Below are 7,601 nucleotides of genomic sequence, written 5' to 3' on the forward strand. Positions count from 1 at the left end.
AAATTTAAAGTAGTTTTTTTTCCAATTCTGTGAAGAAAGTCATTGGTAGCTTGATGGAGTTGGCATTGAATCTGTAAATTACCTTGGGCAGTATGGCCATTTTCACGATATTGATTCTTTCTACCCATGAGCATGGAATGTTCTTCCATTTGTTTGTGTCCTCTTTTATTTTGTTGAGCAGTGGTTTGTAGTTCTCCTTGAAAAGGTCCTTCACATCCCTTGTAAGTTGGATTCCTAGGTATTTTATTCTTTATGTAGTAATTGTGAATGGGAGTTCACTCATGATTTGGCTCTCTGTTTGCCTGTTATTGGTGTATAGGAATGCTTGTGATTTTTGCACATTGATTTTGTATCTTGAGAGTTTACTGAAGTTGCTTATCAGCTTAAGGAGATTTTTGGCTGAGACTATGGGATTTTCTAAATATGCAATCATGTCATCTGCAAACAGAGACAATTTGACTTCCTCTTTTCCCAGTTGAATACTCTTTATTTCTTTCTCTTGCCTGATTGCTCTGGCCAGAACTTCCAATACTGTGTTGAATAGGAGTGGTAAGAGATGGCATCCCTGTCTTGTGCCAGTTTTCGAAGGGAATGCTTCCAGTTTTTGCCCATTCAGCATGATATTGGCTGTGGATTTGTCATAAATAGCTCTTATTATTTTGAGATATGTTCCATCAATACCTAGTTTATTGAGAGTATTTAGCATGAAGCGCTGTTGAATTTTGTCAAAGGCACTTTCTGCATCTATTGAGATAATCATGTGGCTTTTGTCATTGGTTCTGTTTATGTGATGGGTTACATTTATTGATTTGCATATGTTGAACCAGCCTTGCATCCCAGGCATGAAGCTGACTTAATGGTGGTGGATAAGCTTTTTGATGTGCTGCTGGATTCAGTTTGCCAGTATTTTACTGAGGATTTTGCGTCAATGTTCATCAGGGATATTGGCCTAACATTCTCTTTTTTTGTTGTGTCTCTGTCAGGCTTTAGTATTAGGATAATGCTGGCCCCATAAAATGAGTTAGGGAGGATTTCCTCTTTTTCTGTTGATTGGAATAGTTTCAGAAGGCATGGTACCAGCTCCTCTTTGTACCTCTGGTAGAATTTGGCTGTGAATCTGTCTGGTCCTGGACGTTTTTTGCTTGGTAGGCTATTAATTATTGCCTCAATTTCAGGATCTGTTATTGGTCTACTCAGAGATTCCAATTCTTCCTTGTTTCGTCTTGGGAGAGTATATGTGTACAGGAATTTATCCATTGCTTCTAGATTTTCAGGTTTATTTGCATAGAGGTGTTTATAGTATTCTCCGATGGTAGTTTGTATTTCTGTGGGATTGGTTGTGATATCCCCTTTATCATTTTTCATTGTGTCTATTTGATTCTTCTTTCTTTTCTTATTAGTCTTGCTAGTGGTCTAGCTATTTTCTTGATCTTTTCAAAAAATCGGCTCTTGGATTCGTTGATTTTTGAAGGGTGTTTTGTGTCTCTATCTCCTTCAGTTCTGCTCTGATCCTAGTTATTTCTTGTCTTCTGCTAGCTTTTGAATTTGTTTGCTCTTGCTTCTCTAGTTCTTTTAATTGTGATGTTAGGGTGTTGATTTTAGATGTTTCCTGCTTCCTCGTGTTGGCATTGAGTGCTATAAATTTCCCTCTATACACTGTTTTAAATGTGTCCCAGAGATTCTTGTACGTTGTGTCTTTGTTCCCATTTGTTTCAAAGAACATCTTTATTTCTGCCTTCATTTTGTTATTTACCCAGTAGGAAGCAGTTGTTCAGTTTCCATGTAGTTCTGTGGTTTTGAGTGAGTTTCTTAATCCTGAGTTCTAATTTGATAGCACTGTGGTCTGAGAGACTGTTTGTTGTTATTTCTGTTCTTTTACATTTGCCGAGGAGTGTTTCACTTCCAATGATGTGGTCAATTTTAGAATAAGTGCAATGTGGTGCTGAGAAGAACGTATATTCTGTTGATTTGGGGTGGAAAGTTCTGTAGATGTCTATTAGGTCTGCTTTGTCCGGAGCTGAGTTCAAGTCTTGGATATCCTTGTTCATTTTCTGTCTCATTGATCTGTCTAATATTGACAGTGGGGTGTTATAGTCTCCCATTATTATTGTGTTGGAGTGTAAGTCTCTTTGTAGGTCTCTAAGAACTTGTTTTATGAATATGGGTGCTGCTGTATTGGGTGCATACATATTTAGGATAGTTAGCTCTTCTTGTTGCATTGATCCCTTTACCATTATGTAATGCCCTTCTTTGTCTCTTTTGATATTTGTTGGTTTAAAGTCTGTTTTATCAGAGACCAGGATTGCATCCCCTGCTTTTTTTTTTTTTTGCTTTCCATTTTCTAGATCGATCTTCCTCCATCTCTTTATTTTGAGCTTATGTGTGTCTTTGCATGTGAGATGGGTCTCCTGAATACAGCACACTGATGGGTATTGACTCTTTATCCAATTTGCCAGTCTGTGTTTTTTAATTGGGGCATTTAACCCATTTACATTAAAAGTTAATATTTTATGTGTGAATTTGATCCTGTCCTTATGATGCTAGCTGGTTATTTCACTGTTAATTGATGCAGTTTCTTCATAGTGTCGATGGTCTTTACACTTTTGCATGTTTCTGCAGTGGCTGGTACCAGTTGTTCCTTTCCATATTTAGTGCTTCCTTCAGGAGATCTTGTAAGGCAGGCCTCGTGGTGACAAAATCTCTCAGTATTTGCTTGTCTGTAAAGGATTTTATTTCTCCTTCACTTATGAAGCTTAGTTTGGATGGATATGAAATTCTAGGTTGAAAATTCTTTTCCTTAAGAAAGTTGAATATTAGCCCCCACTCTCCTCTGACTTGTAGGGTTTCTGCTGAGACATCCACTGTTAGTCTGATGGGTTTCCCTTTGTGGGTAACCCGACATTTCTCTCTGGCTGCCCGTAACATTTTTTCCTTCATTTCAACCTTGGTGAATATGACAATTATGTGTCTTGGGGTTGCCCTTCTCGAGGAGTATCTTTGTGGTGTTCTCTGTATTTCCTGAATTTGAATGTTGGCCTGCCTTGCTTGGTCGTGGAAGTTCTCCTGGATAATATCCTGAAGAGTGTTTTCTAACTTGGTTCCATTCTCCCCATCACTTTCAGGTACACCAATCAAACATAGATTTGGTCTTTTCATCTAGTCCCATATTTCTTGGAGGCTTGGTTCATTTCTTTTCACTCTCTTTTCTTTAATCTTGTTTCTCACTTTATTTCATTAATTTGATCTTCAATCACTGATATCCTTTCTTCCGCTTGATCCAATGGGCTATTGAAACCTGTGTATGCTTCATGAAGTTCTTGTTCTGTGGGTTTCAGCTCCATCAGGTCATTTAAGCTTTTCTCTACACTGGCGTTTCTAGTTAGCCATTTGTCTAACCTTTTTCAAGGTTTTTAGCTTCCTTGCGATGGGTCAGAAAATGCTCCTTTAGCTCAGAGAAGTTTGTTATTACTGACCTTCTGAAGCCTACTTCTGTCAACTCGTCAAACTCATTCTCTGTTCAGTTGTGTTCCCTTGCTGGCAAGGAATTGTGTTCTTTTGGAGGGGAAGAGGTGTTCTGATTTTTGGAATTTTCAGCCTTTCTGCTCTGGTTTCTCCCCATCTTTGTGGTTTTATCTACCTTTGGTCTTTGATGTTGGTGACATACAGATGGGGTTTTGGTGTGGATGTCCTTTTTGTTGATGTTGATTCTACCACTTTCTGTTTGTTAGTTTTCCTTCTAACAGACAGGCCTCTCAGTCACAGATCTATTGGAGTTTGCTGGAGGTCCACTCCAGAATCTGTTTGCCTGGGTATCACCAGCGGAGGCTGCAGAACAGCAAATATTGCTACCTGATCCTTCCTCTGGAAGCTTCATCCCAGAGGGGCACCCACCTGTATGAGGTGTCTGTTGGCCCCTACTGTGAGGTGTCTCCCAGTCAGGCTACACAGGAGCCAGGGACCCACTTGGGGAGGCAGGCTGTCCATTATTGGAGGTCGAATGCCATGCTGGGAGAACAACTGCTCCCTTCAGAGCTGTCAGGCAGGGATGTTGACGTCTACAGAGGCTGTCTGCTGCCTTTTGTTCAGATATGCCCTGCCTCCAGAAGTGAAATCTAGAGAGGCAGTAGGCCTTGCTGAGCTGCAGTGGGCTCTGCCCAGTTTGAGATTCCCTGCCACTTTGTTTACACTGTGAGCATAGAACGGCCTACTCAAGCCTCAGCAATGGTGGATGCCACTCCCCCTGCCAAGCTCTAGCTTCCCAAGTTGATCTCAGACTGCTGCACTAGCAGTGAGCAAGGCTCCGTGGGCGTGGGACCTGCTGAGCCAGGCATGGGAGGGAATCTCCTGGTCTGCCAGTTACAAAGACCGTGGGAAAAGTGCAGTATTTGGGTAGGAGTTTACCGTTCCTCCAGGTACAGTCACTCACTGCTTCTGTTGGCTAGGAAAGGGAAATCCTAGCCCTTGCACCTCCCAGGTGAGGTGATGTTGTGCCCTGCTTCGGCTTGCCCTTCATGGGCTGCACCCAGTGTCCAACCACTCCCAATGAGATGAACCAGGTACCTCAGCTGGAAATGCAGAAATCACCCGTCTTCTGCATTGATCTTGCTGGGAGCTCTAGACTGGATCTCTTCCTATTCGTCTTGGAAACACCAACCCCACCTTATTAATATTTTAAGAACACCAACTTCTAGTATTGCTGATCTTTTGAATTTTTTTTTGTGTCTCAGTCGTCTTCAGTTCAACTCTGATTTTGTTTATTTTTTGTCTCTGCTAGCTTTGTGGTTGGTTTGCTCTTGCTTCTCTAGTTCTTGTAGTTGTAATGGTAGGTCATTAATTGGAGATCTTCGTAACTTTTTGATGTGGGCATTTAGTGCTATAAATTTTCCCCTTAACACTGCCTTATTTGTGTTCCAGTGATTCTGATACATTGTATCTTTGTCCTCATTAGTTTCAAATAACTTCTTGATTTCTGCCTTAATTTCGTTATTTACCCAAAAGTTATTCAGGAGCAGGTTGTTAATTTCTATCTAATTGTATGGTTTGGGGCCATTTTCTTAGTTTTGATTTCTATTTTTTTTTTTTTGGACTGTGGTCTGAAAGTGTGACTGATATAATTTTGTGGGGTTTTGTGCATTTGCTGAGCGTTGTTTTATGTTTGATCATGTGGTCAGTTTTAGAGTATGTGACATGTGGTGATAAGAAGAAGGTATATTCTGTTGTTTGGGGGTGGAGACTTTTGTAAATGTCTGTTAGATCCATTTGTTCCAGTGTTGAGTTGAAATCCTGAATATCTTTGTTAATTTTCTGGTTCAATGATCTAATACTGTCAGTGGTGTGTTGAAGTTTCCCACTATTATTGTGTGTTAGTCTAGTTCTCTTTGTAGGCCTCTAAGAATTTGCTTTAAGAATCTGGGTGCTCCTGTGTTGGGGGCATGTGTACTTAAGATAGTTAGGTCTTCTTGTTGAATTGAACGTTTTACCATGATGTAATGCCCTTTTATGTCTTTTTTGATCTTTGTTGGTTTAAAGTCTGTTTTGTCTGAAATTAGGATTGCCACTTCTGCTTTTTTTCTGATTTCCATTTGCTTGATAAATTTTCCTCCATCTGTTTTTCCTTTTGAGTCCATAGGTGTCATTGCATGTGAGATGGGTCTCTTGAAGACAGCATACCATTGGGTCTTGCTTATTTATCCAGCTTACCACTCTGTGCCTTTTAATTGGGGCATTTAGCCCATTTACATTCAAGGTTAGTTTGGTGTGGATTTTATCCTATTATTTTGTTGTTAGCTGGTTATTATGCAGGTTTGTTTATATTGTTGTTTTATAGTATGACTGGTCTGTGTATTTCAGTGTCTTTTTTTGGGGGTTGGTAATAGTCTTTTCTTTCCATATTTAGTGCTTCTTTCAAAAACTCTTATAAGATAGGTCTGGTGGTAATAAATTCCTTTAGCATTTGCCTGTCTGAAAAGGATCTTATTGCTCCTTCACTTAGGAAGCTTAGATTGGCTGGATATGAAATTCCTAATTGAAGGCTTTTTTTTTCTCTAAGAATGTTGAATATAGGCCCCCAGTCTCTTCTGGCTTGTAGGGTTCCTGCTGAAAGGTCCACTGTTAATTTGATGGAATTCTACTTGTAGGTGATCTGCCTTTTCTCTCTAGCTGCCTTTAACATTCTTTCTTTCATTTCAACTTTGGAAAATTGGATAATTATGTGCCTTGGGGGTGATCTTGTGTAGAGTCTTACAGGGATTTTCTGTATTTCTTGAATTTGATTGATGGCCATTCTAGAGAGGTTGGGGAAGTTATCATGGACAATATCCTAAAATATACGTTCCAAGTTGCTTACTTTCTCCCCGTCTTTTTCAGGGATGCCACTGATTCATATATTTGCCCTTCTTACATAATTCCATACTTATCAGAGGTTTTATTCGTTCCTTTTTATTCTTTTCTCTTTATTTTTGTCTGATTGTATTATTTCAGAGAACTAGTTTTCAAGCTCTGAGATTCTTTCCTCAGCTTGGTCTATTTTGCTATTAATACTTGTGATTGCATTGTGAAATACTTGTGTGTTTTTCAGCAATATTAGGACAGTTAGGTTTTTTCTTATACTGGGTATTTCATCAGTCAGCTCGTGTATCATTTTATTATATTCTTAGTTTCCTTGGGTTGGGTTTTATCATGCTCCTGAATCTGATGATCTTCATTCCTATCCATATTGTGAATTCTATTTCAATCATTTCAGCCATCTCAGCCCTGTTAAGAAGCCCTGTTTGAGAACTAGTGTGGTCAGTTGGATGACATAAGACACTGGAGATTTGAGTTGCCAATGTTCTTGTGTTGGTTCTTTCTCATCTCTTTGTTTGGGTGTTTCTCCAACTGTGGTGTAGGGTAAGTACAGTCAGCAGACTTCTTTTCTGGATGTTTTCACAGGGCCCAGGCACTGTTCAAGGTCTAAAAATATGGAACATTTCACAGATTTGTGTGACATCCTTGTGCAGAAGTCATGCTCTTCTTCTCTGTATCATTCCAATTTTAGTATATGTGTTGCTTATGCAAGCACTATAGACTTTCATTTGTTTGAATTTTTACATTTAACATGGTCAATTAATAAAAATATGTATAATTAACAAAGTAATGTAGTGATTTGTTTGGCAGAAGAAAGAATCCCTTGAGGACAAATCAAGCCTCATCTTGTAATTATTCATTCAACCTGATTAAATCCATAGTAGCCTTTTTTCTTTTTGCTTACATAGTTCTTTAAGCTGTTCCTGACAGTCAGATAAAGTTTTTAAAGCAGTTCAGCTCTTCATTTTATCTCAAGTGCCTTCTCATTAATACCCACAGAGGGACAAGACAATAATGTTTAAACACCCAGAAAGAAGAAGAAGTTCAAGAGACAATTACATCCACAACATCTCCTCTTGACTAGTGACTTTATTTCACAAAATTATAGTTTTGGAAGAACGCTAGAGGATATCTTGCTAAGCCTTAAAAATCTGTCATAAGTGGTCTCCATATCCTCTCTAAAAATCTCCATTAAGCAAAAAGGAATATCTTTTCTCCCAAGATGACTCATTCTAATTTCTGACATCCTCGAATAT

The 7,601-nt window shown here is 39.1% G+C and overlaps 1 non-coding gene across 1 annotated transcript; it reads right to left on the reverse strand.

The window, feature by feature from the left end:
• Nucleotides 1-6,953: 6,953 nt before the first annotated feature.
• LOC129010969 (U6 spliceosomal RNA) lies at nt 6,954-7,060 on the reverse strand. Its single transcript, XR_008493120.1, has one exon. It is a non-coding gene; the product is annotated as a U6 spliceosomal RNA (small nuclear RNA).
• Between the last annotated feature and the right edge of the window lie 541 nt (nt 7,061-7,601).

Source organism: Pongo pygmaeus, chromosome 10, assembly GCF_028885625.2.
Source record: "Pongo pygmaeus isolate AG05252 chromosome 10, NHGRI_mPonPyg2-v2.0_pri, whole genome shotgun sequence".
NCBI classification, from domain to species: domain Eukaryota; kingdom Metazoa; phylum Chordata; class Mammalia; order Primates; family Hominidae; genus Pongo; species Pongo pygmaeus.